Raw genomic sequence first — 10,622 nt, 5'->3', positions numbered from 1 at the left:
GATAAATTACCCCCAGAGGAATGGGTTTGATCTGGAAAGCAGAACCAGCAACCTCAGTCTATAGCATAAAAAAAAGAAAATGTCTTTAAGATTCTGTTTCAAAGGTAGCTCACACCAGCCAGCTTAAAAAAAAGATTGAATGGGGGTGGGGGGAGGAAATGGTGGAGAAATAGGAGATTTTATGCATGTGTGGTGGACGGGTCAAGTCATTAGAGAATACTGGGATGCAGTTCATAACCAAATATAACTTGTTGGATATTTATTACCAAATGACCCTTTGATAATCTTCCTGGGGCTTCTTGGCAGAAATGTTACACAAAAGGAAGAGAAGAATTAATCTCTCAGCTGTTAGCAGTTGCTCAGCTAATGACAGTTTTTCATAGGAAAAAGAAAAAAATAGCCCAACCATAGAGGAATGGTTCTAAAATATATTGGAGATGGTTGTTATAGAAAAGTTAATGCAACAAATATGTACTCAGCAAAATACACAGATGACAAATAGATACTTAGATATTTGGTTACCATTTATTTAATATTCAGAGAAAATACATTCATCTGTTTAAAACAAAAAATCAGCACATCTGTCCAATTTTTTTTTTAATATTAACATATGATAGACATACCTGGACTGTTAAATATGGGTAATCAGAGATTTCACTCAATTTAATAAAATCACTAGAAATGACATGTCATTGACATTGTAATGGTGCTCACTTTGTTACTCTGTGAAACAGAGAGATCTGATTACAATATACCTGCATAATGTGTCTAAACAAAAACTCACTGTTGTAATGACTGTCATTTTGTTTCTGATATTTACATGGCAAGGATTTGTAAACCTGCCAATACTTCCTAAATATATAAAGAGTTTTAAAAAAAAATCAAATGGCTCAGAGTTCAGCCTTCCACGATTCTGCACGATGACATTCATCTTGCTCCCTGACAAATGTGACTTAAAGACAAAACAAGACAAAGGCTTGTGGGGACCACAAGATCTAGTGATGTCTTCCTTAATTTCTTGTTTAACATTTGAGATCAGAGCTCACCCCATGCAGAGGACCATGCACTCCATAAGTACTTGAGGAGGCGGAAGTACTTTTGGATTGGACCTCAGCACAGTGGTAAAATTCATGGCAAAGCAGCAGCAAACAGATCAGGGGAGGAGTCAGTGCTGGAGGTCTGATAAGGCCAGACTGAATATTTATTCCCTGAAAGGTTGAGTGCAAGATTCCATACCAGTAATAAGGGTGACCTGTTATTTCTTAAATATGTTGATCTACCTACTCCCCGAAGGCACATATTTTTGGGTCTCAAATGGCAGCACTATATCAGCAAAACCTTACATGTAGGAAGCTCTTAGCCTGCAACAATGTTCTGACCAGTGACACTTATAAGGTTGAAAAGTGTTGACAATGTAATCTGCATGATGTACCTGGCCCCAGGCTTCTATGAGGGCTGGCCAAAAAGTTCCTGCTGAAAATATTCTTGACAAAACACTGGGTTTTTGGCAAAATTAAAATGTTTGTGAAAACCAAAAACTTTTCAGGCAAAAAGTCAAAATGTTTTGGGGGTTTTCGGGTTTGTTTGTTTTTTCACGGGGTGTGCAGGCAATGGGGAATCAGGCCCTCCATCTTTTTTCAGACTGCATTTGCAAACCTATCTTTTCAAGCCTGTCAATATCTTTTAATTGCTCTTTCCTGCTGCTATTTATCATATTATTCCTTAGCGCTGTAGGTTTGCTATTTAATTCTGAAGCATACTTTTATTGGCAAGACCATAACCAGTGTTGGGCTCTGATCTTGCAATAGTAACTGTGTGGGTGATCTTGCACCCCTGCACAAAGTCCCATTGAGATTAATGGGGTGCCTCACAGGCATGATGGACCACCTAGGAGGGTTGGCTTGAGGAATCAGAGACCTGAAATTGTGTTGTAGCCTCACACTGTACATCAAGGAGGTTTATTTTATTATCACTGTCAAGAACAAGATGCAATAGGCTACAATCTGTAGAATAAGTGCAGTTCTTGAGTCTAAAAATTACAGTAATTTCACACCAGATGAATGAACATTGTGCATGGGAAGATCCTCGCTTATGCACAAGGGCTACTGAGAAGTTACAGAGCTGATGTTAACCACAGGTGGTGGTGGTGATGTGCTGGTATTTTGCAGAGCATTTGCTATTTTCTCTCTCTCTCTCTCTGTCAGCTCTATCTCTTTGGTAAGTGTCTTGGTCACAGGGCTCACTGCACCTATGTCCCATCTCTGGGCTCTCTAAGCCTACCCTTTGTGGCCTCAGGCCTCATGGCTTTACCTTGCCTGGGCTGGAGTCTCACAATTCTCCTGCTCCTTAGACGAAGCCCTGAGTTACAGCACTTTGTGTATCACTGTGCTTACCCAGCAGGGCCAGCTGAGTTCTGCCACCTGAGGTTCTTCCCTTTCGGAGTCTGTGATCAGTGCTGAATGCAGTAACCAAACAGCCTTCTCAACCCCAAGTTTTCTTTAATTTTAACAATGGGGACAAAGCTTTTGGAGAAAAAAGATTTAAAAAACAACAGTCAGTCTACACGTCTCTCTTACCTAAAGGTTTACCATCCCTTGATGGCTATGTAGGCAGAACTACCTTCTTCAGACACCGCCAATGTCTCATTTTCGTTCTTGCAAACAACTTCCCCTCCACTCCCTTGATAGTGTGTTCCTTTTTAAACCTGCCAGGCTTCTTTTGTTCTCAGGCCTTTTCTTATGCTGGCATTGTTTCTTAACAGTCCTCAAGTGTTTGAGGAGAGGCTTATCCTGAGTCATTTTTTCCTTTGCTGGTTGTTTTTCCTGACAGCCCCCTATTACACTAAACCAATATTTTCATACCGCAACATCCCAGTAACCAGGTCAACATACACTATCCATTGCTATTACAGCACAGCTCCACATCCATCACATTGTGTCAAATCTTCATTCTTTATATTTTTGGAGGTAGTCATTGACAGATGTCTAGTTCACAGACACTGCACTTGGAGGACAATGTTATTGGCAAGCATTTCAACTTCCTCCTTTCTACAGCACATGGAACACCAGCTGGAGCTTCCATCCTCCTACCCAAGCCAGTATGAATCTGCCATGAGGTGATGTGTTTCTTAGGGCTTGTCTACAAAGAAATTGCACTGGTTTAACTAAATGTGGCATGTTAAACTCCTGCGACTTTGTGTGTGAATACTCCTACTTTGCTTTAAATTTCGCTTATTAGTTTAGCTTGCACTTATGACTTTATCTACATGACCAAGTTGCACTGGTTTAACTAAAGTTGTGATTTTTAAACGGATTTAGTTAAACAGATGCAAATCCCTGTGTGTACATTCTTATTGTGGTTTAATAATAAAATCGATTTAGGAATCCCTTTAAATTAAATCACAATAAATCATTCTTAAACTGAAATCAGTGTCTACATGGGGGTTTATGCTGGTTTGTTTAAAATTAGTTGAAAAATTGATTATAGGTTAAACCAGTCACATTGTCTGACTTAGACAAGACCACAGATTACATGTGCAAGCTAAACCCATGTAACCCAAGTTTAGTAGGGTCTACAGTTGTAACAGTTTAACTAAACCAGTTTACCATCACACCTCTATTAAACTGGTGCAACTTTGTAGACCAGGCCATAGAAAAAGCTAATGGCCCAATTCCTGTCTTTGTATCTCATGAAATGCCATTGACTTCAATGGAGATGCAGCAGACTGAGGCCAGTTCTGGAGTTTCACAATAGGGGCTGTATTGTGGCACCTACATGTGATTCACACATCTCAAATACACAAAGCACCTTAAACCAAAATTGGTGCTATATGGCTCATTTGCTCAAATTACGTGACTTAGGTGGGAACCCTTCCGAGTATTTGGTGTGTTTTTCAGGAAGCTTACTGTACAGCAGGAGGGGAGATGCCAACAATTATCTATCAGCTGGAAACAGGATCCAGTGACAGCTTTCTGTGTATAACAAGAAAGCTAAACTGGCTGACAGCATTTGTGCTAGTAGCACTTAGTTACTGATTTCATGACAAAAGGTTTCGCTGAAGTTAGCAGCACCGTACTTTTCCCTCTAAAATTCTAAATGCTGTTTTAAAATGGTGGTTTGTGGAGGCCAACTTTCTGTCTCTTCTAAAAACTATTCCCTAGACACATACATGGGAGCTCCTGCATTGGGAATTGAGAAAGTCGGTTTAGCCCTAACTGCATGATGTCTAATGTGGCTATTGAAATATCTACTCCTTATTTAGGTTGTAAGCTCTTTGGGTCTCTTTTTGTCCTGTGTTTGTACAATGTTTGGTTCATGACTGGGGCTCTTAGGTACAGAGCCATCCCTTGGGTTTGGCGAATCAGGGCGACTGCCCCGGGCTCCATGCTTTGGGAGGCCCTGTGCTTCGATAAAATTGTGAGGAGGCAGGCGGGTGAGCGGGGTGAGGATGCGAGCGGAAGGTGGGGGGAGCAGGCAGAGCCCCGCTACCAGAACCTCCCCTCCCCCAAGCACCTCCTGCAGCCGGTGGGCCCTGTCAACCAGCATCTCCCCTCCCTCTCAGAGCCTACTGCGGATCAGACGTTTCACAGCATCAGGAGGAGCTGGCAGGGAGGGGAGAGGAAGGGTAACAGGGCTAGGAAGAGGCAAGGCAGGAAGGGAAGAGCGGGGGTGGGAAGAAACAAGGTGGGGGTGGGGCCTTGGGGGAAGGGGTGGAGTGGGGGAAGGACCTGGGTGGAGCCTGGGGGAGCATCCCCCCCAGCAGATTAGAAACTTGGCATCTATATTGTGGGCCCCACATGCCCCTAGGGATGGCTCTGCCTAGGTGTTAAGATAATGCAAATTTAAATATTATTGACCTCTGCCAAAACCAAGGAGCTCAGTACTGGAACTTCAGCATAATTCTGATCCAGATGTCAATTTAATGGCTCAGGATAATTTCTACCAAACATTGATCATTCCATATCTCAGCTTGGGGGTTACAAAGGCCCCAGACTTGACCAGCTTTTTTATTCCTATTTTGTTGTTGTGTGATTTTAAATGTATCTTTATTAAAATCATTGAAATAATAACAAAGACATTTCTTTCCTAGGAGAAATTGCAGGACTCAAATAATACTTCCAATACAGAGATATTATATAGAGGGGAATACATGACAATCCCTGCTCAGGGCAGTCAGCAAAAGAGGCTTATGCTTTGAATTTTATGTGGGAGAGGATGAGGAGTGTTATCACTATTTTGTTTATTAAAAAACGTTCCCATCTGATTTCCTGTTAAGAAAAAAATTCATATTAATCAGAGACGAGACAACCCAGCTCTCAAGAGAAACCCTACAAAAAGCAACCTGTATTCAGGCAGGAGGAAAAGAAAAATTTGCTGAGGGAAACCGTTTGCGTCCAGGCTTTTAAGGGGCTATTCCAAGCAGGCGAGATAATCTACCTCAATATGAGGAGAAATGCTTTCATTTAATAACTGTTTTGATACACTGAGATCCTTCCCTGTGGAGTCTCAGACAGAATGAGCAGCTTCAATAAAACTGTCATTAAGAGAACAAGGATGTACGAGGGAGAAGATAATCTTGTGATAGTTACTTTTTTTAGTTATACAGTCATATTCAAATGCAAAATCCCTCCTTGCTCTGCTTCCTGCAGTTTGCTTTGTTCATATTCATGTGTTAGTACACTGGTCATTAACCACAGGTTCATGCTATAAACCACAAAGTAAGTCATGAACTTGGTTCTTCTTCCTGTAGACTCTCTAATATGCAAATATCTTTAAGGTGCTCACTCTTTGCTCCACTTTGGGAACTTTTTTCTTGTTAAATTTTGTTTTTACAGTTTAAAGGGAAACAGTTTGTCTGTTATTTGTTTGTTTTGCTGAATTTTTGGACTGATGAATGGATGGAAGAGTGAAATGCAATGGAAAATCATCCATGAAATGAAAGCTAATTAATAGAATTAAAGCTTGAAACACAAAAACAGCTATCACCAGAGAGTCTGGAGGCCATAGAAGCCCAGACACCAATTATTGGAGGATCTATTGGGTAAGGAAATTAAATTACGGTGCTTTCTTTTGCTAAATTTGTAATACGTGCTAGTCATGATAGTGGAAAACCACACAAACTAGAGTGTTTGATGAAGCTTGTATCATAAATGTTTGCTTTCACCCTGGACCATCAAAGTTTTTGAAGTTAATTTTCTTTGAGATGTTCAGGCAGCGAGAGGTTTTAAAAAGCCTCGAAACATAGTTTTGATCCCAAATTGCAATTTGTAATGTGTGGATCTTTTTTCATGATTTCACCGGGACTCTGCATGAGCACATGGATTTGCCCTAGTGATCCTGATGAAGGATCAGGGTTCATATGCACATCTGAGCAACTCTATAAATGTTGTCAGTCTATTCAATCCATACACAGCAGATTAAACATGAGAATTCTACTAACCCTGTTATGGTGAAGCTGATTTTCATTAAACATTCTCTGTTTGAATCCCCACTTTCCGTTACACATACACAACACACGCTTTCTCTCTTCTGGTATAATCACCTTCTCCTTTAAAGGCAGCTATGTGCTACCACTTGAAAAGTGACATGCCCCGTTGATGTGAATAGCTTGATGAACTCCGGTGGGAAGAGTTCATTTGGAGAATCTAATCAAAAACGGCACTGGCTGCAGTTCTGAGTGTTCCACAGCGACTTGCTCGCTACACTGCAAGACTGTGTGTGGGTGAGAATTTTCCTAGATGAATTTATGTAGTTGTAAGTCTCTAGAGCACAGTTCCTACAGCTGTGCAAAAGTGCTGAATGCTTTTTTTATGAAAATGTTCAGGATTTTGGTTTTGGTGATTTTTGTGCTCCTGTATTATGGCTTTTCCACGATATTCAGTTAAATAGCTTTTGTCACACTAAGAGCATGTGAAAATATTCGTGATCACAGGTTTTTGATTTCAGCAATGTTGTGCCCCCCTAAAATGTCATTCTTTTCGTAAAATTCAGAGAAACAACTATTTTCAAATTGAAAACAATAGCTTTCAAGTTTTTTGAAGCAAAGCTGCCTGCACTTAACCAAAAATCAAATTTCACTCAAAAGGTAAAATTACACTTGTTGAATTTTTTTTAATCAAAATAGCACAATTTTCATTGTAATGAAATAGGGGGACCCTCAAATTCTGTGTGGTTTCCATTTTGTTGCCAATAGCTCACAAAGTTCTAATTACCTTGATTGAAAGTTTTTTTTAAAAAAAGAGCAAGAGCTCCTTAGACGAAGCTGGTAGCTCGTTTCCGTCACGTTGACCAGGGGCGCTTTAACTTCCTTTCACATTCACCTCATTGATTGTGGTTTTTGCACAAGCTGTTGGTGATACAGCAGATGGCATGTTTAGTGCTGAGGTCTAGCCTATATTAGAAAGGGTTTGCCAGTATAGCTCTACCTCTAATGAAAGCACAGCTTATACTACCAAGAGCACTTTTGCCCAAGTAGTTAAAACCACTTTCCCAAACAAAATAAGCTACACCATCACAAGGACTTTTTGCCAGTATAACAGTGTTGTAGGAACAGCAGTGATCTGTATGCTCTGTGTGACTATGCTATGTATAACCTGTATGTTCAAAAGATCTGTTACATTCCCCTCCCCTTTTGTCTCCTCTCCCTCTTTGAATATCTGTGAAGTGGCTTTCCCCCTCCCTCCTGGAATGCTTGTGGGATGCTGGTTGAACAGCTGGAAGATCAGAAGAGCTCCCAGGTAGACAGTGTCTGGGAGTCTAATTAGGCAGCGATCACACACTGACTGCATGGACACTGGCCGAGGTAGAGTGAGACCAACCAGAAATGGCCAAGTCATCTCTAGTTGCAGGCCATGAGGAACAGGTTCGTAGAAGGGGAAGGGACTATATGCTCATCAGTGCACTCACAAGCTTGTACCTCCCGTGGAGACCCTTCGCCCAGACCGCCTGGCCAGTGGTTCGCTGCATTGCATTCCATCATGCCTCGGGATGACTTACCTCCATCACACCATCCATCACTGCACTGTGCGACACTTACCTTGGAGATCCTGACATCTCCAGTGCCATGCCTGTCCTGGGAGTATGAGTATGCGAGTGTAAGTGTGACCCCCACCGCCTTCGTGCTGCTTTCTGTCAAACTCTGGCGGGTCATTAGTCCTCCCTAAGCTTACTAGCTGGCCCAATTTTGGATAACAAACAGCATCTACAGTTAGGGTTTCTGCCAGCATAGCCATACATAGCAAACATAACTATGCTTTTGAAAAAATGTTAAGTGTAGATTCAGTCTTAGTCAGCACCGAACCAACACCCATGTCACATCAGCAGTAGTTTGCTCTAATAAGCCTGGTCTACAGTTAAAAGCTCTGTTGGTAAAAGCAGTGACTTTTGCTGGTGTCTCAACTATACGAACAAATCTTTTGTAGGGTAGACAAGGCCCTAAGTACCATTGAATTTGGCCTGACATTAATGCAACATTAAAGATGAGATGTGAATTGACAGGACAGTCAAAGCTATCTCTCCTATAGGAATTGTAACACAGCCACATTGCACATAACATTGAGAAAGAAGAGTTATTACCTCAAGCACTCTGTAGCCAGCTCTACCCTGGGAGATGTCTGCGTTTACGAGAGCCCTGCTGAAGCTTCACTTTGTTGTTCTAGCATGTGAAACAATGCATAAATCAGTGGGGTCCCCACCATGCAGGCCTGATTGCAGAATGAGACCCATAGACAGTAGCAGGAAGTGTAACGTATGTGCAGGGGGAATGGAGATGAGAACTTTAAATGTCATAAACTTGTATAGGTCTAAAACTGAGTCATGAATTTCTATTAAACATGATCTGCAATGGGGAAAAATAGATTTCTGGCCACTTTGTTTCTTTATGAAGTAGAAAGAAGAGCTGACAAGGTGCTTTGGGGGTTGCACACCGCTACCTCGATATAACACTACCTGATATAACACGAATTTGGATATAACATGATAAAGCAGTGCTCGAAGGGGTGCGGGGCTGCGCATTTCAGTGGATCAAAGCAAGTTCAATATAACACAGTTTTACATGTAGTGTGGTAAGATTTTTTGGCTCCCAAGGACAGCATTATATCGAGGTAGAGGTGTATTAGGGGTTTTATTTTGGTTTTTGTTTTTCCTGAAGGGGAGTTTCTACTTGTTTGGGGTTTTTTAACCTTAGAGAAATAGCAGGAATATCAAGTCTTTTCTTGTCCTGTTTTGCTGGAGGTTTCCCTTTAAAGGTCTCAGAAAATGTAGGTCAACCTAGCTATAGTGCTCCAGTGTGAGAAGTTCACACCTCCTGCACACTGCAGCTGTGCTGCCCTAACTCCCTGTGTAGGTGTGGCTAAGTTGATGGAAAAATGCTTAAGTCACCAGAACTAATGCCACTCAGGGCGGTACATTACATACATAATCGAAAAAATCCTTCTTTTGCTGTAGGTGCTACAGAGGGATAGCTATGGCCCCGTATCTGTGCTGCTGTAGTATCTACTGTGTAGATATGGCCTCAGCCTTTAACTGAAGATACTACAGTGCTGAATTTTAACAAGAATTTTTATGTTAATTGTTAGACATTCATGTTAAGTAGCTGGTAGCACAAAATAAATTGCCTGATTCTTCACTGCATTACTGAGGTTTTACACTGGTCTAATGCCCCAGAAGCTTTGTCTACACATGCAATTTGTATGTAGATTACATATTAACTACCATACCCATATAAAGTGGTACAATCTTTTGTCAGTGTCATAGTGTGCCACCTATAAATGTACCTATACCAGTACAGTATATTTCTGTGTACAAAGTGGAATAAATGATACCTGTATAAAGCACCTTTATACCAGTATAACTGCATTCACACTAGGAGCTGTGCAGTATAATTATACTGGTAAAGAAAACCACCCCAGGCCCTTAAGAGACATAGTTATACGGGTACCCGCACTCAATGGCAAATCAGGCCCAAAGAGTTTTAATAATTGACAAAATATAACTTTCTTTCTCATTTAATTTGGTTTCACTTGCTTGGTATCTGTAATGCCACAACCCTACCAGTTCTCCAGTCATCCAGAGAGTCTTCCATGAAAAACAATGTCACTAACATCTGAATTTCTAATGTTAAAAAAGGCAAGAAAAAAATTAAAACGAGCTTGTAGCTGAAATTTTTCATGGCACACTAAGGGAGTTAGACAACTGACTCTCAATGAGATTCAGCAGTCACTGATCTCTGCACTCTCTTAGGTACCTTTGGGAATCTCAGTGTGCAATCCTAAACTATCAGCAAAATTAATTTAATTTAATAAGCTAAAATAACATTTAATTTAAAGTGAAACTACCTCTTCCAAATTTTAATAAAATTATAATTGAAATAAAGGTTAAATTTCTCCATAAATAGATGGTCCAAGTGATGAGTGCTCTTGGGAGACCCTTGGGTTCAAGTCCCTGTTCTATCACAGATTTCCTGTGTGCCCTTGGGCAAGTCACTTAGTGTCTCTCAACCAAATATGCAAAGAGCTTTAGACACTCAAAGATGCAGATAGGCACTTACTGGGATTTTAAAAAGCACCAAGGGACTTAACTCTCATTGCCTAGGCACTTTTGGAAATGCCAGCTGATACCTAGCT

The sequence above is a fragment of the Gopherus evgoodei genome, chromosome 1 (assembly GCF_007399415.2).
Source record: "Gopherus evgoodei ecotype Sinaloan lineage chromosome 1, rGopEvg1_v1.p, whole genome shotgun sequence".
Classification (NCBI taxonomy): Eukaryota; Metazoa; Chordata; order Testudines; family Testudinidae; genus Gopherus; species Gopherus evgoodei.
The sequence above is the reverse complement of the archived record's forward strand: the minus strand, read 5'-3'. Positions refer to the sequence as shown.